This window comes from Anas platyrhynchos, chromosome 1 (genome assembly GCF_047663525.1).
Source record: "Anas platyrhynchos isolate ZD024472 breed Pekin duck chromosome 1, IASCAAS_PekinDuck_T2T, whole genome shotgun sequence".
Classification (NCBI taxonomy): Eukaryota; Metazoa; Chordata; class Aves; order Anseriformes; family Anatidae; genus Anas; species Anas platyrhynchos.
The window spans coordinates 94,035,043-94,058,271 of NC_092587.1; positions in this window are offsets into that span (position 1 = coordinate 94,035,043).

Sequence of the window (23,229 nt, forward strand, 5' to 3'; positions counted from 1 at the left end):
ACGTATTTGAATGGCCTAGAATCAATGTAGAGCTGTCCGGCAGTGAGAATCGCTATTTAATTCTGCAGCAGAGGTAGTTACTTATCCATCCTTCTAATACAGAGTTATTTCTGTCATAGATAAATGTATGATTCAGATGCCTCTTAAATTAATTCAATCAAATCTTGTGTATTCTTAAAAGCAGGCAAAAGGGGAAAAGAATTATCTTTTAGAATCTTCCACACAGAAGTACATCAAAACCAAAAATGCTCTCAAATAGAGCATGCTTACCTTCTAGTCCATGCTTTTAATTGAAGTTATGAGGTAGTGGAATGAACTGTGCTGCATACTTTGTAGTTAGCTGATGGAGTAACTGTCCTGTCCTTGGAGAGAGAATCTTTGTACTCTAACCAAAGTGAGAGTGAGTCACAAACCTGGTGAGTAGCTGCTGGCAGGAACGGCTTTTTTGACTGACAGTTTAGGCTTAACATGGCTGATGCAGGCTGAAATCTGAGATGGGGGGCTTTTCTGGGATATTCTGAGTTCAATTTAAGGGGAGGGTGTCACTTATTTTTATCCCCTCTTTCACAGTTCTTTTACAGGTATATTCTTTAGATCATTAATTGTATTTGGATGTTTGTCCATATTAAGGCTTTCTCATCATAACGGTTTGCATGCAAACTGGTCATGGTTCCTAGAGGTTTAGCGAGAAGTTTTGTTCTCATAAATGGAAACAAATATAAAATAATTTACATTGATCTTACCTGTTCATGAAGTATACTATTATTTTTGTTAGTAAAGCATTAACAACACTAGCACACACACACACACACACACACATATGCAGTATAGCATTTTTTGAGGTCTTTGTAAACCTAGCAGTTGAAATGTTTGCATCGAGTGATCTAATAAGACATTGATTTTAAGTTACCTGCAAATTTAGTCTTTGGCAAAACAGTAGCTTTGGTGACAGAAGAGTGAAATTTTTATTGAGAGATTTTTAGTATCTAAATTTATATTGTGAAGTCCTTAACTAGTAGGCATAGTTTATGAATCCATAAATGAGTTAAGTAGTCCAATGATGATTTAAAGCAATAGAAAAGAAAAATGTCTTTCAGAGGACAAGATCTCCAGCGTCTTTCTCTCTCTCTTGTTTTTTATTGAGTTACCACAAGAAGCTGCAAATACGCGAAATAGCAGAGGTTATGTTTTGACTTGGGGGGGCTGTGGTTGATGGCCCAACATGGAAAGCAGCCCTGTGAAACTGCTATGTTAGGGATAGCTCCTTAGTTCCTTGTTCTTTCTCCCTGAATTGGAAAATATTGAAATAACCAAGCTTTTGAAAAATTCTAATCCTTCTGAATTTAACCCTGCTCTTAGGCTTACAGTCTCTTTTACAGATTTTGTTTTCATAGTGTACTTGGTGATAATTACATTAGCTTGGAAATACGGATAGGAATTCCTGTATTATAAAGAAAACAAGCAGTAGTCACAGGAATTCTTTCCAGGTAAAAGGCTCATCAGCAAAGGAATGTTTATTACTAGGTTTGTTGTATGTAGAAATGATCTCAACATGTGAAGTAATGCAACAGTTAAAAACATTTGAGAGATTTTGTTTACCTGAAAGTCAGTCCTGTGATGTTTACCAAGTGTTTCTTCTTTCAGATGAACTTCTGTTCTCTGAGGGCATCAATGGCCAATGCATTCCCAGCTAAATGGCAACCTGAGCCCACACTCCTGGGTTGTTCTCCAGATAGGTCCCTAGTGACAGCTTTGCAACCCTTAATCATCTCCTGAGGGGAACTGTGCAGAGACAACTGATTGCCACATAGTATTATATTTGATATCAACATGGAACTGAATATGTAACCCTGTTTTAGCAGCCCTATGCCTCATTGAATTAATAGGAGTAAACAATGAAATCTTTAGCAGATTTGAAATTGTGTTTTGCTTGCCCTGCTTTATTAGTTACTTTAAATATGTGTTGTAAAAATCTGAGCACAGGAAGAGGTGCTATGTAATTCTTAAAGTACTTTTCTGGCTAATAGTTGTTTAGGAAATGAGACTTTTGGTTCCTCAGGGTTCATTAACAAGTTGGGGTTGTCCTGGCTATCAGAAGTGTTTATGCCTTGCTGGGTTGAGTCATAGACTAGGTAATATTACATGTGGGGAACAAAATTAACATTCCATTTTCTGCTCCTCTACTCTAGTGATACTTGGGAATATAATTTCCAGTAAGCACCACCACAGGTTTGACCAGTTAAAGGAATATATTGTTGGGATAAGTAATATTAAATAGATGGTAGGTTACTGCTCAATTAAATGCTTTAAACCCATCTGAATTATATTTTCCCCCAGCACTTGTCCCATTGCGCTTTTTATTTCCTTCCTTCAGACATGAGAAATGGCTGCACTTGGTTTAGTTTGTAGCAAACAAGAAAGCCAGCGTCTACATATGAACTTGAATTTTAGATCATAACAGCATTTCTTCACTTTGAGGATTTTTCTTCATACAAACTGGACACCTTTGTTGAAGGGAATAAAGGGAGAGGGCGTCATACCGAGAAGGGACTGATATCATTGGAGAACAACGCTCTCTACAAACGACATATTGTACAGGCAGACACAAAATGAGCTTTCATGCAGGGTTCTGTCAGTGTCATTCAGCCCTGCCTGAATGGACAACCCTCTTGTGATTTATCTTCCATTCATCAGTCAATACCCGGTACTTTTTCAGCAGTGATGGATAAGATCTCTTGCTAAATTGACTACTGCCTGCTGAGCATTGTTGAGCCTGAGAACTGAACAGGAAGGCGAAGCTTAACATATCTCACACATGGAGATGCAGGTTGTGAAAGTTACAGGATGACATTGAGGAGCTTAGAAAAGCACCTGCTTGATTTTGGATCCCACAGGGGAAGCAGAACTGTCCTATTCTTCTAATGGTATATAAACTGATTTGCGTTTTAGCTGATATCTGTGCAAGAAGAATGTATCAAGGCTTCAGTTCTTAATCCCTTTTTAAAACTTCTGTATTTACAAAATGTTCATGAGTAGTGTTGCCCTATATTCTTGTATGTTGCAAGATATGAAGACTTAAGATTTCAAGATATTAAGATATTTCAAAAATTTCACATATTTTGTGTCTGAGAAGAGAGACAGTAGTGGTGATGAGACAAAAATAAAAATATTTTTCTAAATAAAGGCAGATTGCATAACATCTTTCTGTAACATAGCATATTTCATCTAACTGATAATCCATTTGTCACTCAGTATATCATTTTTGAATATATTCAACTTTGAATTTTGGCATCACTTCATCAACACTTCATCTTTCATTGATCTCATTCACCTTTGTTGCCATTTCCCACAGGACAGGGGTGCTCAGCATGCCACTCAGGCTTCAGTTCTTCATACTACCTGGCTTCTGATATTTGCCATCCAGTATTTTCTAAACTCTATCCATAAAACAAAGCCTTCCACCTTTTCAGAGAAACCACTTTATCACTAGTGGGCTCTAGAGTATGGTATCGGGAAACTTGGAAGTGTCTGTGGGCAGGAACTTCTTTATCCCTTTTAAGGTAGACTGCATTCACATTTTGAGGGTGGGTCAGAAATGTACATGATAGCACAATGTAATTAAACCAAACATGTTCTGAGCAACACATAACTTGTTAGACATATGGTAGAGCATGCGTGTGATAGAACTTGTGTCACTGGGTTGAGGTAAATGAGCAGAATATAATTTCTATCTTAACTCTCACACATCTTATTTGCATCTTGAGAACTACAGCAAACTTTTTCATTATTTCAAAGAGAGTAGGCTTTCTTTGAAGGGAAATGGCAGTTCTGTTGGAAAGACTATGGAACTCATATGGACTTGAGTGCCTCAGGGCACTGCTAATGATGGAAAGAAAAAGTAACATCCTTGTAGAAACATCACTTGGACCTACATGTAGCTGACAGTGCACCCAAAACTCCATCTTTCCCAATGATGTACTCCCCCATATGAATACAAATTGGTGAATTTCAAGCTAACTACTCATTCCACGTGTTAATAGATCATGAACAAGGAGATCAAGATGTATTCTGGGTGAATCTCTTATTTGTCTTTTTGTAGGAAACTGTTGGATAACCATATCAGCAGTCTTCTAAATATATAGATAGATAGATACATGTATTTGAATTCAAGGTAGTTGGTAGAACCTACTTTGAACATGATTTTTAAGTACCTAAATGATCTGAGAAACTTAAATTCATGGGATATAGGTATTTATTGCCAATTTAATTGTTCATTTCTAACATTTTATCACAGGACATAGGACACTAAAGTCAAATAACCTCTTGTAAGGGAAAGAAGGGGGAAAGGTTCAAAAAAAATCTGCTGACAGTAATGTCTATCTCAGATACTTAAATATAATGATGCCAGTAGGTGCTGCTTGAATATTGTTAGTTATAGTCATTTTGGAAGATGTTCTTTTGTTTTAGAAAGATCATAAGTACGGTGACATGTGATATATTTAGTGCAAATGAGTACTTAAAGAAGCAGCTGTTAAGGGATTAAACAGTTATATAAAAAAAAATCTCATGGTTTTATAAAAATTAAAGCTGTCTCCAGGTAGTCTAATTTTATATGCTCTTGTGCAATTTTTTAGATTTTTCCCTTGGAATAGCAGCTGAATACCTATAGTAGTTAAGAGAAGATTTCTTCTTTCCAGCATAATAAGACATTCTTCAAGTCTTTTCTTGTGTTGTCAACTGGGTAGAAGACTGCCAAAATCCACATTCTGTTTGGTCTTTCTCCTGGGCTTAGACTAGACTGTGATCTCTTCATCAGCTGTGTATTTGAATCAAGGGGGGGGGCTCATCTGGAAGAGGGCCACTGGTGTTACTGTGAGGAATTTTTGACATGCATTTTTACCTAAATTGTGTTGTGGAGAAAGGCCACTTACAACAATCTTACACTCAAACTGGTATAACTTCTGAGAGTCTGCTTGATGGGTCAATGAGCATCCTGAGCTTCCAGAGTCTTAATTTCTTGGGGTGAACTTCCAATACCTTCTTTTCAGGTGAGAATTCCACAGGGCTTTCTATGGATTGGCCTTCCTCAGAGCTGGGGCTCTGCAACATGTGGCCTTCTAGATGGGCAGTAGGGACTTTCGCCCCAGAAATTGGCCTTCAAACAATTTGGAAGTAGAAAAGAAGCTTGGCAAACCAAATTGTATTGTTCCTACCTCAGCTACTGCTCCCAAGCTTTCCTGGCTATACCCGTTCATTTCAATTTTCGTGGTCTTGAAGGTAAATCAAATTTTCAAAATTTTGAATTTTTATTTAGTAGGGAACCCTAATGAATTTTGTTTGTTAGATGAGGTTATGTTTCCCAAATGAAATATTTGAAGTTATTGGATGTGTTTAAATGATGTGTTTCTAAAAAGAAATCAAATTATATATATATATATTTATTTATTAAAAAAAAAAAAAGGAATATTTTAACTGCTTTTCAAGGGCTGGAACTTTTTAAAGCTTCATGTACTTTTTTACAGAAATTGAGAGTTTCACTTCTTTCCCGTAATATGCCAGACACTTTAGTGGACAGTACACCTTTATAGGCTTTGTATTTGGATCTTTTCAAATACTTTTTATTTTATATTGTCATGTTTTCTGTTCATGGATGCAGTGAAAGGGTTCTAGCTTTCTTGTTTTTGTTTTTCACTGGATTGTCCAGCTGCTTAATTGGATGAGGGGTGTGCATGTTTTTTCAGTTAGTTAATTTCTGCAGCATTAATTATTTGATAAGCTCTCATGAGAATTTAGGCTTGAGGACTCCCATAAATTTGAATATTAAAAGTTTAATAAAATAAATCCAAAAAGTTAGCTTTTTTTTTTTTTTTGACAGCTTTGGCAAGAAGGTGGGTAATTAAGAGAAAAGCACTCTATACTATTTGCATGAGAATAGAATAGACAGAAAGAAGGATGACATGTTTGTCCTCTCTTTTCAGAAATTAAAAACTAGGGGAAGGAAGACAGTGTGTGGCTGTTGAAGCCACCTCTTGGATCTGATTTCTACATTACCCCAGTGTAAATATGAGAGCAAATCTGCTTTAATTTCCAGAGTCTTTGGGGGACTGCCTGCTGTCTCTTTTGAATTGCTCCATTTCAGCCATGTTCCTGGCATACTTGTGCTAACGTTGGCAAGAAACCTGCGCAGGATAAATAGCCACAGCCCAACTCATTGTAATGTTTTGAGATTAACATCTGCACCTTAATTTTCTGTGGCCTTGCTCTTGCTTGAATCCTGGTCAGGATTTCCATGAATATATTTTCAAATGGGATGGCAAAGAGATTTGGGTAGGAGATTTATTCCCCCTAGGTCTCTTGCAGGTAGAAGATTGCAGAACGTTTACATTATTTTCCTTTGAAGTTCTGGGTGCTTTTTGCTGAAAAAAGGGAAACTAACAATTGTAAAACTCCAAGTTATATAAATTAGCTCTGTCAAAGATTCAAGAGAAATAGTGCCAAAATGCAAAAGTTTAAGGAGGGTTCACGTTTTGCAGCAGTGTGAGTTTGTAAATAAAGTTTTATTTCATAGTGTTTTCCTGTTTAGATAAGTGTTAACAGTTTCAAGACTCCTTGGAATGAACAGCTGTGCTGGAACGCTTCCAGCAATTAAGCTCTTCAGAGCAGCTTATAGGCCTTGATATTGAAATGTTTTTATTTTGAATATGGAATAATGTGATTTTTAATATTTTTTATTTAGTGACACTGAAGTTCCATGCTTTAATTTATGATAAATACCTGCCATTCAGGTGGTATATTTTCAGCTGTCAGTAATTGTTAATGAACTAACAGTATGTTTCGTATTTCTTTGTATTGCTTTCATAAGGTTGTATTTTCATATGGGTCACCACCCCAATTAACTGTATAGTTACTCAAAAGATATAGATGATAACACTTAATCTTTGCAGATGGACATATCTGGAGAGTTAATTTGCATCTGTCTCCTGGCAATTGATGATAGCTGTACAAAACCAGACCACCGGGGTTGGGATGCAGTATTAATTATAAAAGAACTGTCACTTTTTTCCAAACTCAAGTTTAGAGCTAGATCTTTGACTGTTAATGTTAATTCTTCATTTATTTTAGCTGCTCTTACACATTTGATCTGTGCACAAAGTGATGTACAAGTTGTAGAAGCTTATCCTTAAACATTTATCTTTGCATAAATAGGTCACATGGAGGGAAATTGAGCTTTTATTTTGCTTTTCAGAGACAGAGGTTGTCTTTGTATTGCTTTTATTTTTTTTATAAGATGGGCTTTTTAATTTGTTAATTATTTTAATTAGTTAATTTGTTCTTACCAGAAGTAGGTGTCCTAAAATAGTAATTTGGGATATAACTTTAAAGGTGAAAATTTGTATTGACTCTCACAGTAATTAGGATTCAGCTCGCTTGCTTGACAAGAAATGAGCATAGAATTCTTTCGTTTTTAATTCTTTTGGCTTTCAAGTCAGTTCTCCTTCCAAAGAAGGCATTAAAATTAGATTATGAAGATTATGAAAAGTTAGATTATGAAAAGTGTTTACAGATTTATTAATCTCATATTATAGCAGTAATGATCATGAGGTGCTTATGCGAATTATACATGTAAGTAAATAGAGGCAGCATTACTGAATGTGTTTTCCAATGTACATACTGAGACTTCAAGTCAAGTGTTCTAACATAACTAACTTTCCATGTGATCTGGAATAGAAACATGGAAAATGAACTCAATGTACAAGTATCTCTAAAGTTTATTGGGCCTATTTGTTTGTAATGTAAGATTTATTTTGTTCAAGAAATCACAATCGGGGCTATAGCATTTTTACATTTGGAGTACTGCATAACTGCTTTAATCATGTAGGAATTGGAAAAATAAACATTTATAGTAAACTTGAAGTCCTTTCTTTATCATTGATAGACTTTTTGATGCATATGATCTTCCTTCCATATGAAGAAAATCTGTCTCCCTTGTATTGTTATGACTAATTTCTGCTGTTTGTGTTTGTGTGTTAGCTAGGATCAAGGCTGCTTATTTGAAAGTTCTGGTGTTTTGGCAGCAAAATCTACTTTTAATCAATTTTTAGTCCTGGTCTCTTAATACCTATTTTTCTTCCTTTATTTAAAAATCATCTCCTGTTGTGACCACATCCATTTTCCCATTCATTCCATTAGAGAATATGGTCTACAGAAGACCAAATCTCTTTACAATGCGAGAAATTAAAGGTGAGCAAGAATCTAACCCACTGCTTATGCACAGTGATCCTGAAGGGAAGAAAGGCCGTTTTGAGGGATCTGAGAGCTAGATCTAGCTGCATCTGCTTACGTAGCCTCTCTATAAAATCAAATACCTCATACAATTGTCTTCTAATTTTGGCTACAGGTCAACACCGGGGTATTCGCTAAAGTGTTTTGCAATGATGATTATTAAAAGGGGGTGATAGGAATCTTCCACAAATATCATTTCTACCAACACCAGATTGTTCATTATGCTTCCTTCTGACTTAAAATAGTAAAGGAGTATTTCTTATATGTTCAAAATCACAAACCTGTTACTTCTCACTCTGTCGTGACACATACTATCAAGTTAGTGGGCTGCATTGAAGTTGAACATAATTCTGCCAAGCTAAGAGTCTGAATTCTCAGGGGCAACATCTTAGAGAAGGGAAAAGTGGTAGGATAGTTCAGTATCTAATGGGCACCTACTGGACTTGGTAATAAATTTCCCCTGACTTCCAGAGAGATTGTAGTAGGTCTACCATTGAACTGTTTTGAATATCCACTGTAACCTACAGGTGAGTTCCTCCTTGGATGTCATTGATCACATTTGATACTTGAAATGAGAAAAAAAAAAAAAAAAAAAAAAAAAAAAAACAACAACAACAAAAAAAACTCTAACTAGGGAGATGAAAGGAGTGTATTGATGCAAGAGAAATTATTCTCAATTCTGAAAGAAAAAGAGAACAGAAGAATTAAAATAAAATAAGGTATATTTAAAGACAATAGGCTTCCTTAAGCTACACAAATGGATGATCTACTTCTATCGGTACATCCGTACTCAGAGACAGGTGTCTGCCACTGAACCTCCCTTAGCACAATTTGAGTGGGAAGGGGTCAATCAAAATGGTAAATCTTGTGGAATTTGGAAATTATTTAAATGCAGGCATAGAGCCTTTGCTTTTGAGGCTTGAAAAGATCAGACAAACATCCGTAAAATGTATATAAATTTATATATATATTTCACAGTTAACCTGCTTAGGAGACAAAGGATATGATACGTTACCTGTCAGACTGAAACCAAGAGCTGAAAGAAAGAAATGCTCCGAATATTTAGAACTGCTTATTGCTTCTTTATTATTTTAATTTGGGAAAATGAAATAAGAACAGATTTCACACATAACAGTGCTGAAGAATTTATTTTTTGTTGAAGCTCTCCATCAAATATAAATCTTTCTGGACAAAATCCTCCATGTGAAAAAAAAAATGCTATCACTGGAACATCTTTTTAAATAATATTTGTTTTCAATTTAATGTACACAGATTCAGCTTTACGTATTACATTTGGAAATGTACATGGTGCTAGAATTCTGTAGAGGCAGTTACTGGTTCCCTAATTACTACTTTGTCTGGTTTTCTGTAAGAATTTGATTCAGTTTTTTGAGGGGTAGATTTTCTCTGCTGTGCTTGGTTTGTGAAAGTATAGTTTCTCTCACTCCGTTGATAACAATGAAGCATGTTTAAAGAAAAGGCCTATGGAGGAGAAAAGATTTCATTAATCATGAATCATTACGTTTGTCAGTTGGCAAAGGGAGACTTCCTCATTTATCCCACGAATGAAATTAGCTTCCGCCTAGATGCAGTTGGAAATTCTAAATTATCTTGGCATCTCTCTGTTACTGTTTATACATGCACTATAAAATAGCAGATGGCATTTTATTAATAGCAGATGAGCTGAGTCTTGCAAGATACTTTTTTATATTTGGTTTCTTTGAATTTGAGATGGCACCTACCTACACAATTTCATGGCGCTTGTGTAGTTTTCTTAATTAAACAACAATAACAACAACAAACTAAGTATTGTTTTAAGCTGGGGTTGCTACTCTCCTCCCACATCTGGCTAATAAAGATTACATAATGATGAGCTGCCTAAAAATAAAGCTTAAGGAACTTTTAGCTGAAAAGTCTGTACACACAATCCTTTTATATGAAATACACTGATGGCTCCAAATCTGATCGAAAACCTTGTTTATTTTCTTATAGGTAAGACTGGAACATGGGGACTGTTCAGTTAAATATAGATTGTTTAAAATATTAAATGAAGATTAATTGTCTTGTACACATCTGTTAAGGGAATAGTCAGATTCTGCATATCTGCAGATACCTAGAGATCTGCCTGTAGTTTGCCCCAGTAGTTAAATGCTTCTAACTCTACTAAGGATATAAAATTGTTTTTATTTTGTTGTTGTCTTTTGTCTTTTTTTTTTTTCTCCTTCCTTAGTTATTCGAGTAGAAAACTATGGTAGCTTACATGATTACCAAGGCAAAAGTCAATCTTGGCTTTTATCTGTGTAAGTTCCACCAAATGTATTGAGACTAGTATTTCCTGTTTAAACCAGAGAGTTTGCTTGGCTTCATTGTAAAGGCTTAAGAAAATTCTTTGAAGCTCACATAAAATATGCTTTTCTGATTGATGTCTATGCTAGCTTCTTTATGCTGACTAGTGGGCCAAAATTGGGTTATTTGTTGTAAAAATTCAAGGTCTTGCTGTACCAGAGACAGTTCTGAAGCTCTGTCAGTGCAAGTTTCATCGCAGTTACTCTGTAGCTGTGAATGTGTTTCGGTTTGGAGGAGGAGATATTTGATTTTGTCAGAAAATCCAGTCAGCTCTAATATTATCTCTGTCTGTCACTCTGCTCGTCACCAATATATTAGGCTCAAAGAATCCAAATCAGGGTCTGAATTATTGACGCAGATATGGAAAGGGCTGAGGAAGAAAGACGTTCTTGTGAAAGAATGATTTGAGGTTGGTTCTATAGCCCACAGTTAGATAACTCATCTTGTAGCTACCTATTTTTCACATATTCACAGAATGGTCGAGGTAGGAAGGGACCTCTGGAGATCATTTGGTCCAACTCCCCTGCCAAGCAGAGTTGCCTAGTGCTCATTGCAAGTATATATTTGTTTCTCTATACTAATAGGGATTTAAGCTTTTGTCTGATATTTCCTCTGAGTCACCACCAAAGTTCTCAGTACAGCAGGGCTGTGTCAGTTTTATCCAACAGGATAGACTTTTAAGAGTACATTGATTCTGAAGAGCCAAAAGCTAATAATGAGGTAGGGCAAGTTCTTTCTTCTGGTAACACTGCCTTCTTCCAAGGAAAATCATGAAGTATTCATTGGAACTCACTCTCTATTTGAAACCATTTCATCTTTCCTGAAGCAGCTTCTTGTTCTGCACTTCTGTTTTGTAGAATCTAATAACTGTCTGCATGACATGTTAGAAGCATATCACAAGGAACAAAGACTAAAGAACTGAAGTTAAGAAAACCGACATGAGGGGAAAACAAAACAAAACATAACAAAAAAAAAAAAAGAGGATTGATATGTTTATGTAGCCTTGTCTGTGTAAGAGTGCTGTTTAATGCCAGATTGAATTCCATTTTCATAGAAGAAAATCTACCCATATACAGAGGTATTCACTTTGGCTGAAAAGATCCCTGAGATACAAACTGTTACAAGTGTGGAAAGTATTTGGGAATATAGGCTGTATACTTTCTTTGTTCTTTATACTGTACACCTTCCTTTTTCTTAAACTATTCTGTAGAGATCTCCTGTGGGTTGGAGATGAGATGCTGGTCAAGAAGGGCCTTTGATGCAAGTTAGTATAACCACTCTTATGTTCTTAAGAATGCTAGTCCTTCCTTTAGCATATAAGCTAGAGGACTCTAGAGGACATTCTTCAAATGCATAACTTACTAAACCTAGCTAAATGATTCAGAATTTAGATAAAAAAAAAAAAAGAAAAAGAAAATTTAGGTCAGTAACTCAAGATCCAAATACTGATTTCCCAGTGTTGATCAGGAAGACTACAGAGTGGGAAGAAAACAATTTGAAGAAGAGAATAAACTTTGTATCAATTGAAAAAAAGTAGAATATATTTATATCCTCCAACACAGAACTGATAACTTGTGCAAAATTTGCTGGTGTTTTATGGGCTGGGCACCTTTGCAAGTGTCTGAACTCCCTCACAGTGAGATGACTTTTACTTCTGTCCTGTCAGAACTTCCTTCATGGCATCTTGTGTCCTGCCTTTTGCTTTGTGTACTCTTCACTGTGCACCTTTGGTTAAGCTTTGTCTACCTTTAACCTTTCTTTGGGTAATGGAAGACTAAAAGTACATTCTTCCTTAACTGGTGCTTCCCCAAGATAAAACTGTATGTATCCTCCTGACATCTATTAAATCTTGCATAAAGTTACTACCTTTTCACATTCCTGTAAAGCACAAGAAATCAAAAACTTGTACAATTTGTGTTTTGCTATAGAAAGATGAGGTCATGCAGTAAGTGGATGCACAGCTAATAGAGGGTTCTTGTTTCAGAGTGTGAATTCTTGGAGTTAATTTAAATTGGTAACTGCTAGTAAAGGCCACTGAGAAGTTAGGTACCTGTTCTAGGTTTGCATCTGGGCCAGCTACTTGATTATTACTTTGTCATGCAAACGGTCCTTTGATCATGGGTATGCCCTTCATTTACTTGGTTTTCTCTATTCACATACATGTATATATGGACAAAGAACCTGGGCTCCAGTTATATGGGACATTGACATTCTACTGAAACTAAAAGCAGTTTTTCTCCAAATTAGTGCTGCAGTGTTCACTTTACCAGTACCAGTGTTCACTTTGACTGCCTTCCCTGAGGTATGTATTGAAAACATATTTCTTATATGTAGATCAGCCTTGCGACATATTATCCAAGTCAGGATGGGATTAGATATATATCTTGAACTGTCATAGAGGTATCAGCATCAAACTTCTTATTTCAAGTGAAGATTATGAGGACCACATGAAAAAAGTTTGGCTGGCAACCTATTCTATAAAGGCCAATCAAAATCAAATACCTGTTGGTTTATCCTGTAGAGGGGATTCCTGCAATTAAGAACTTAGTCGTAGTTTGCAATTTTGCCCACTTGTGAAAAGATACTGTAAAGAAAAAACCTTCTGCTTACTACTTCTTCTTTCTGGAGGTAGCTGGAAAGAAGCAAATCAGATTCTTCCTGTTGACTTCTGACTTGTTGCAGACTAACAAGGGTTAACAATACCTTAGGGAAGAAATCTAGTGCCAAGTGTTTATTGAGAAATATTATTGACATTTCCATGTTATTCTCTTTGGAAATCCTTAATGTCAGCCAGAATAACCACATGAAGGGACTCATATCCATATTACTTGATTTCTTCCTCTTATCATCTACTTTGCTATATATGCATATTGCAGACACACTTTCAAAGTAACAGATTACACATGAAAAATGTTTTCAATAGCAACCTTTCATGGTTTACCCAGTGGAGAGGATACCAATAGTCACAAAGAGTTACACAACTTGGATGAAGTCAAATCTTTCCTTGTGGCAGCCACATCAAAGTCTGTAGTTAAATTTTGCAAAGCTTAGCTTCCACAGGCAGCATATTAGTGCTAGAAGACGTATCTTATTTCCCAGTATATAGTTGGAATAATGTTCATCTTCAATATCAGCTTCATACTGTTTTGTAATGTGAAGGGGAAGTCCTGAAAATATCTCTTTTCCTGCTGTTCATATAGTAGCTCAAATACAGCTCATCTGTTCTAAAATCCTAAAATCTCTAATCATCTTTCTATGAGCTTGAGTGTTATGTACTTTTCATACTCCTGAAGGAAAAATAAAATACTGCAATAGAATTTATGAAGAACTCTTTGAAATTTGGTAGGCTTGGAAATAGAAACTAGTCTTTGGCTCAGCATATTTGTACTTGAGATATTTTGTGCCTTAAGGCAGATGGAATCAGGGCAAATAGATGTCAAAAACTGACTATTGCACATGTGTGAGTCAATCACTTGTGTGAAGTAACCAGAGACAGGACATGTTGGAGATGCTTCTTTTCAAATCTGGTAGTATTTCCAAAGAATATAAGCGTCTCAAAATTGATGGCTTCGGACACTTGCAAGCTTTATTTCATTGGAGGAGGCCATACCAATTTTATTCATCATAAAATGGAAAAAAGATCCCAAATGACCATCACTTTTTTGAATGCTGTAAGGAGATTTTTACGTTGTTTTTTTTTTTTTTTTTTTTTTTTTTTTTATTCACTATAAATACTGTTTTTTCTAGATTTGTCTGCCAACATCTCAGACAAGATGGATCATGAACAATAAAATGAATTAAGGGCTCTAAAACATTTTCTTGTCTTTTGAAAGTCTTGTTTTAGTAAAGGAATGGAACTGACTGTGCTGATCTTCCCTTTTAATATTCTTCTGTTAATAGCTGTTACATCATTTCTTTTCTATGTATTTATGATCATCTCGTTTTCCCATTGTGGGTGCAATCTACTTATAACTGACTCATAATTTTGAATTAACATGTTATTGTATATGCACTGCTTTGTGAGGCCAATCTTGGCCATCCACCAAAGCTATAAGGTAACATTCTATATCCTAAAGTACTTTAAATCATTGATTTTTGGGGTTCATGAACAAACCAATAAGCAGACTATTTAACATTGATGCTAAATGTAAATTGTCAATGACAGCAGCCAGTGGTATCCTGCTGATAAGTGATAATGTCATTTCAACATGTCCTCAGAGCATGGTAATTACTGCTGTATTCATGAATGCATATAGCTTGATGTTTACCTGATTTGAATATGAAAGGCGTTCTGAAAAGTTCATACGTGCTCTCTGCATGCTGAATGCACTGCATAAAATATTAGGATAAACTATCTGCAGAAACAATTAATTCATATTCCACTGACCGGAGGCCTTCTATTATAGTCTCAACATCAACCAAAAATAAATAAATATATAAAAAAAGAAAAAAAAACACCCTTCCTGGAATGCAGAATTAGTCTGCATTATTAAAATATTGCTGTAAATTCTCTATTTCAAAGGTAAGAAATTGCAATTTAGTATGAATGGCAAAACAGATTATGTATGCATATCTTTCATGCATATCTTATGAAATAACCAATAACCCTTCGTCATTTCCTTCACACTGTATAGAAGCATGTTCAATGTGCTTCATGGTTAAAAGCTTGTTACTTGTATATTTGTTACAAGTTATATTCTACATGTAATACATGTAATACATGTAGAATATATGCGTGGAATTCAACATTTTTTATATCCTGCCCCCTACTGCCTCCCCCCCTCCCTCCCACAAGAGTCAGTTCTACAGCACCGTTGTTGGTGTTCTGCTGAATCAGGAAAAAAAAAATCTTTCAAATGGTGTATTGATTTAGACTAAAAACAGAGTTTTTTGTCAAAAAAAAAAAAAAGAAAAACAAACAAAACACCAGAGAATTGTAGGTTTGTCTTCCAGAGATTAACAGAGAAGAGGGACCAGGTATATTCCAAGGATTTGGGATCCAAAGGAATGAAATGAGGATAAAGGAAGGCTACAAGATTTCACTGTTCCTCTACATTGAAGAAAGAGTAAAAGCATTGATGCTTACATAGTTGCTGTAATTCTGGAGTTGTAGCAGTCCTTAGCCTCTCCACAGCAGTTATATATACATGTAGATACTTCAAACTGTACAATTGCTTTATGGATTTTTTACTATGCATAATAGACTTTTGTGTGTGTATTTTGGAACTGATGGAGATTTAAAAATAAAAACAAAAAATCATCAAAAACATATATATATCAAGGTTTAAGACAAAACATGAAAATGTTCAAAGCCTTTCCAATGATTAAGTAATCATCCCTTTCTGAAAACAAAAAAAAGAAATTAAAACAGTTCTTGTTCGTATCCAATTTTGTGCCCCACCAGAAAAACTAAACAAAAAATATAAAACCTGAGGAAGCAGATTAAAGTCATAAGCATCCATTTATTTTTTTAATTGCGTTTAAAAAGAGTGCTCTAGGAATAGATCTGAGATTCCTCCTTGGAAAACTGTTCAAACCTCATTACCTAATGGTTGTGTATCTTCTTTTAATTTCTATTTTAAATTTGCACATTAATTCCTTTGTTGTTATGCTAGCATTGTCCTTTTAAACCCAGGCTCTCTGCTTTTGACTTTAGTCTTATTCTATTTATAGAAAACATTTCTGTCCCCTGTCAGCTTTTTTTGCAAAGCTGAGCAAACCAGCTCACTTCACCCCTTCACATAAAATTGCCTTAGACTCTTCCTTCAGCTTTTCCCCTTCTTGTGGGTGGCAGACCACGAATTCTCTCTCCATGGGTCCTACGATTGCATTCAGTTCCTTGCCAGGTGTCACCATTGTGGTTCTTAACATCCTGCGTAGTCTTGAGTAGTATGCACAGGTTGCCTTCACTGTTCTGTACTGATGACCAAACTTGGTCCCCGAAGGCACAACCTTTCACTCTGTTTTATCCATTTTTTTTTTTTCTTATTCTGTTCCTTCAGATCGTCCAGTTCTTCCTCTGTGCCTCTCACAGGCAGCACTTCCAAACATTCAGATGTCCGTCTGCATGCTTTTGGTTAAGGTATTATTCAAAATCTCAGGAAAATTTGTCCATGGATATTGATATAAGAGGAACTGTAGCTAAAGGCTTTTTGCCAGGCAGTAGTCTCTCCCATTTCACATTACAGGGGGCACAGTCCTTTCTCTTCTTTTCTTCATTTAAACTTGATCTTAACTGCTTTCATGTGGCAGTAAGTCAAGATGCTTTACTGAATGCCAACAGGGTATCTCTTTATTCTCTGTTCCTTTTAGGAAGCCAGGTATATCTCAAAAGAAAGTATCCTGGGTCAGTTTGGATCAATCTGTTTCTTATAAATTTGACTGTGCTTTATCTTTTTTCCTTTAAAGCTTGAGCCAGAGTTCTATGTATTGTTAAAACTGCAGTCATGCAAAACATTTCCTTTCCTGCCAAAGTTACTGCATTTGCAGATTTTTATTTACAGGGCAGTCTACACATTGTGATGGATTACTTAAACATCCTTGCTACTGGACATAGGATTTTGTATGCAGCTTTCTTCAGTGTTCTGGGGCAGATATTTTCCGGTCCCTGTGGCTCACATGAAGCAATACTGCTGCTAAGTTGTATCTTTGTTGCTCCATTTCCTCTTGGTACTTGCACTTTGGCAAGGCCTGGCACCAGTTCTGGCTGTTCTTGCTTTATTGTTACACGTTTTGGTCTCTGAGACAGCTTGGCCTCTCAATGAGCCTGTTTTCTCCCATTTTGTGTAAGTTCTCAGTTTTTGATCCCAATATGCTTCTAGAGATGGTTGATTTGTTGTATCCTTCCTAAAAATTTCCTTCCCCTTCTTATTTTTGCTATCACTTTTCCTTCCTTAGTCCTTGCCCATATTATTAATATTATTATTACTGAATTATTACTAATAACTATAGTCGCTTTCCTTGAGTGGATTCAGCCCACCTCAAGGTTTACATACCTTAACTGTGTGACCCAGCTGAACTGATAACTTTGTTAACTTCTTAGTCATCCCTATTCAGACCTGACTCCCTTGCAATATATTCTGGATCTACCATAATAGCATATCATAAAGTAGACTTAATCCAAATGTATTATTTTTCTATGCATCTTTTTTTTTTTTTTTTTTTTTTTTTTTTTTGTATGGGGATGTCATGAATTTAACTTGCTGTGCTATCTCCTTTGCTCTTCAGCAGCATTTCCTTCATTTCTATCTATAATAAGTAAGGTTCAAAGTCTGTGGTCTAGTGAAAATGGTAATTCCAAAATTCTCACCTTTTTTACTACTTCATTTAGTTTTCTTGGAATTTTATGAATGAAATCTATTGCTTTTGTTAAAAAAAACTACCATTTTGAGAATGTAGGGTTGGCAGCTCTTTATTTTAATATAAAATCAGTTATTTTGTGAATATAACTTGGTTTTCTATCTGTATATACTCAAATGTTTGTTTTAGATTTTTTTCTTTTTTTTTGGATTTTTATTTTTTTCATTTTATTGCAAATGAAAAAATGGGTAGGAAGTTCAGATTTACACAAGACTGAGCTATTTTTATTTTGTGGACATACTCTTATTTTTTTACAAATGTATTTGAGATAACTGTATGTTCTTCATCAGTATTCTGAACTGCAGTTAAAACTTGTCTCTTCCAGATCCTTGTCTCTTTCTCAGAAAGAACTTTTTGTATTGTCTGTGTATGTGTGTGTATATATATATATATATATATTATTTTTTTTTTCATCAAGTATTTGTTAGTGCCAAAACAAGGTGTTGGGAAAACAAAGAAGTTACAATTCTTCCTCCAAGGGAGGTCCTCTCTCCCTCTTTTTTCCCTCCGCCCTCAAATCTGGACTCCATCTCTGAGGCAAAGGAAAGGCTTTGTACTCTCTTTGGTGGATGTCTATAATCTGATCCTTTATGATCAGTGCATCTTCTGAGTTACTCTGCCTTTTTTCCAGTTGTCAGCTAAGATTTTTGTCCTGACTCTTACTTAAGTCTCCATCAGTCTTCCCATTATATCAAGCTCAATCACAGCTTAAATACCTCTTCTGAGAGGAACATCTCCTGCAGTGCGATGTGCTGTCACACTCCAATTACTTAAACAGAGCTGTAAAGGTTTCTCTCCTCTCAAAAACTATTTATTGTAGGGGATTCAAATAATTAGGGGCTGCCTTCCTTTTCAGTAAGTGGTGGAGAAAGCACTGCAAAACCTTGCAGGCAAAAGATTTCCATATGCAAGTCAGGGGAGAGAAAGGAGGAATGGACTACAAGCAATTAAAATTGAAGAATAGTGCACAGGGTATGTTCATACATGCTTGTTTAAATACTGAGAAATGCCTAAATCCAGGTCTTGTAGTTATAGGCCCATTTTCCAGATACTGCTCTTAAAAATTAGCTTGTTTGGGGGGCAGGAGGGAAATCACAGAAGGCTCTATCTGGCAAATAGTTTTATAATCCTGTTCACGGTAAAACACAGATGGCCATTCGGCAGTGCTCCAGATGCTCCTGCAGGAAGCTTAGTCTCTCTGTGGAGCCATTTGGAGGGTATCCGTGGGTGCTGCTAGCTTGTAACAATACAGCATTTATTCACCTCTTTTGAGAGATGAGCTGAAAAAGAAGAAACATGTTCTTATGTCAATCAGGGAGTAGCTTTCAATGTTAGAAGTAAGAGCTGTCTTCACCTGAAGCAATGGCTGTCCACTTATTCATAACTAGGATGACACACATAGCCTTCAAAATTTAGCATTGTAGCATGCATTCTGTTGACAAAATGTATGCATTGAAATGTGGATGTTGTATCAGTTGGCAATATCAGGCAGAATGCTGCAGGAAAAGCAGCAGTACACACTAAATGCAGTAAATTGTAGCCTCATGAAGAAAGCAATGTTTAAATTTATAACATAGGGAATATGGCACGGTGAACGGCAGTTTTTTGAAAGCATATTTCAGAAATCTGTTTGTTTTGATCTGGATAGTGCAATACAGAGAGAACTAAAAGGAGAGCAAGAAAACAAAGTGTACAGATAACAGAATTCTGTATCATTGCTTAAACAGGGCTACTAATAAGCATGTAATTGAACATCTGCTTAACTGCATGTCTGGGTTATAGCATAAAGAGAACTATCATAATTGTACTCTGATATTTCCATAGTAGAGATTTTAGTGGGTGCTAACTAGGATAGTGCAAATATACATGTAAATGTTATTCTGTGGCAGAAGATGTGCAATTATTTTTTCCTATGTTTGATAAGAAGAAAAAAAATCAAGTGTTCTGCAGTCTACTTTTTTTTATTTATTTATTTAAAGGAAATCCTTTGAATGCGTTAAACAGTTGAGACAATGTTATCATGGGTTTTATACTTAATATCTGTTGTTAGAAGATGTTTTCAAAAAAAGGGTATCTTCGAGAGCTATTGGGGACCCATGGCAACTTGTGGCATGACACCCCCCCTAAAATAAGCATTTCTTACACAGACAGTTTAGTCCCCATGCTGAATATCTTCTAGAATTCTGTCAGGAATAATAACACTAATATAATGAAATGTTTTCCTGTTTGGTTTTATTTGCTTTTATTTTTTTATTAATAAACTTAAAAAGACTACCATTTCAAATCGTTCAGACAAGCACTGTGTCTTGTTAGCTTTTGTTATTCATATGAGGAAAACCTGAATTGAAGATCAAGATGTTCCGTCAGAAGTAGTGTTAGGGAGGATGAGTTGTCAGTGACTTAAAACGTCTGTGTGGTGCAGTTTCAAATACTTGGTTCAATTTGGCTATCCAGGACTGCTAGGTAGAAATCTCCATGCTCAGACATATGCTGCCTTACAGAGCTCACCCAATTCTATGCACATTTGGAGTTGCTGAGAGGACTGTGGCACCCAAATGACCTGGTCAGAGCGTGCGTTGCTGTGTGGGAGTTTGCAGTGACATTTCTGTGACTACTTAAAATGAGAGAATACGGAGTGGCTGTAAATGCTCTTTGGCTTTTGGCAGCAGCTTTCAAGAACGTGTTCGTGAAGTTCAAACATTGAAGCCTGTAGACTGATTGACACATGCACAATCAGGAGAAACAGCCAGATCTGTGTCTTTTAGATAGAAGACAAATCATGGGAAAATTCTTCCTGCTGGACACTGCAGTTTTTCTTCTTACCAATATGTCACAACCCTTTCAATCAATTAAATACCTCACTGGGAAGTAAAATGGCAAACTTACTACAGTGCCAGTTTCTTCTATTGTAGACACTTCATTTAGTTATTGGAATTTAGGAACTTTAATCCAAAATTATTTTTATGCTAAAAATTATTCACCTGTTACAAGGTTTAATCTTTCCTTTCAAGATGTACAAGTAGTTTGCATACTGACATGCAGATGTTCTGATTGTAAGTACAGGAATGGAAAATAAATTTATTAAAAGCTTTCTCCTTTCCTGAGGTTGATGTAATTGAAATGGGAGAGTTTAAAAAAAAAAAAAAAAAAAAAAGCAAAACACTAAATAATGGCTCTTCAACAATGACAGTTTAGTAAGAAAATTTCTATTATGTTAAACTTAATGTACCCCAGGTTAATCAAAGTTAATGGAGTAGTATCATCACTAACAATAAACCATCTTCAATGAACTTTTTTCCTTTTATTTTGATTTTTTTAAAATATGTTTTAAAATAGTAAGTGATTAAGAATTACTGATTAGATTCAAAAGTAATAGCTTTTATCCTGTACTGTTTAGTAGACTCTGCTTGTGAAAGTAACATTAGCTAAATAATTATCCATAGTACACAGTAGAAGCGAACAAGATATTCACTGAATGTGAACACAATTCAAGTTTGCATAGGAAATATCTCAGTTTAACTCAAATCTTGTTCATTAATTCATTGAGATGAATATTCAGATTGTATCTAGGTAGAAGCTTTTGTCAAAGGAACATGCTTGTATTTTAAGAAAAATAAAAATAAAAATAAAAATGCATTGACTAGTTGCCTAACATTGCAGACAGTAAACTCAAGGATATCAGGTTTAGGATCTGCTGACCTACATCCAAGGGCATTTTCTTTACCTTCTCATGGTGGGTCACCCCAGATAGAGAAGAAATATGTTAAATTGTGTCTGTGACCATGTGCCTACATTACCACATGATCCTGGAAGTTCTAGTCTCTGCTGCTGTCCCTACATTTCACTTCACTGAAGGATTAGGAATTGTGTCATTGCCTGTGGAATTAAGGTAATGTTAATTTTATAACTGAGTGTACAGAATGACATATTTAATGTTTTGTCTGTCAGGATTTGGGAACTGAAGTAAGCTCCAAGAGCATCATCATCTTATAAAAAAAGAACATTTTGTTGTTTTAGTTTCCCCTTTTCTTCCCAAGCCTTGCTTTGGTCCTTGACAAACTGTTTCTCCAGATTGTTAGAAATGGATCAACTTCTCTAGAAACTCTTGCTGATTTTAATGGTGAATTTATCTGAACTCCATTCAGGATGCTGCTGCACTCCATTCGGTAACTTCGCCATAGATTCTGGTCAGAGACAATGCCAAGCACAAAGCTGATAAACTTTCTTTCTGTAACATTCTGCATGACTACATATTTCCTTAAAAATATCTTGCACAGCTTGTCATCTACACATCAAATCAAATGCCTCACTGTTCTAGTGCTCACTAGTCCTTGTGAGTAGCCTTGGGACCTATGGCTTTGTAATCTTTTATGCTGTCTGCCGTTTACAAGTGAATTCAGAGGCAAACAAACCCTGGGCAAAATGCAGCTAGTGTCATGACTTCAGAAATAACATACAGTGGTGACTGGTTTGCTTTAAAAACACCAGGGAAACTGTTTTCCTGATGGCTGGCCTTCGTAGATTTATCTGCTTGTTTGGTGATAGCAGTTAAAGGAGAACCTCATATGCTCTCTGACCCTTTTAGGTGGCTTATGGGTTTTTAATAGGACAGCTGGGAATAAAGTCCTCGGTAATCATCACAGAGACATTATGGTGTCAGCTACATGTATGCTTGCAGGGTTGGGCCTTAGGTCAGCTCACTACTGCTAATATTTTTCCTTAAGTGTCAGAGAAGCAATAGGTGTAACATTTAGCATACTTTGGAGAGATGACTGCATCTGTTTCACAGAAAGCTCTTTGTGGCCAGTATAATTAACTTAAATAGCTGAATGGCTTCCCAAGATTCACCCAGCTGTTTCTAGGACTACTTTTTATTTGAGATTTTTACAGGTTAAATCCAACAAGCAGGTTTCTTGAAACTGGACGTAGACATAGAGAATGTGGTTTCTACTTATTTTCTTTTTTGTTCCTTTAGACTTTGTAGGGACATCTACAGACAAGGAGTGGCTTTCATATTCTTCTCTCAGTAAATGTAAAGGTAAAGACTCATGATGAAATCTTTACCTTCTCATCATTGTGTTTATCAAATTCATCTTCATAATTGTAAATGTGGAAGAACTTTTGAGTTTGCTAATAGCTGACTGAAATATATAAGCAATAATGATTTCCCTGTGGTGCAATTGAGCTGATAAGCTTGATCTCTACTACTTTTTGTCCTGAAGTTTCTGAGATTATCAGTGT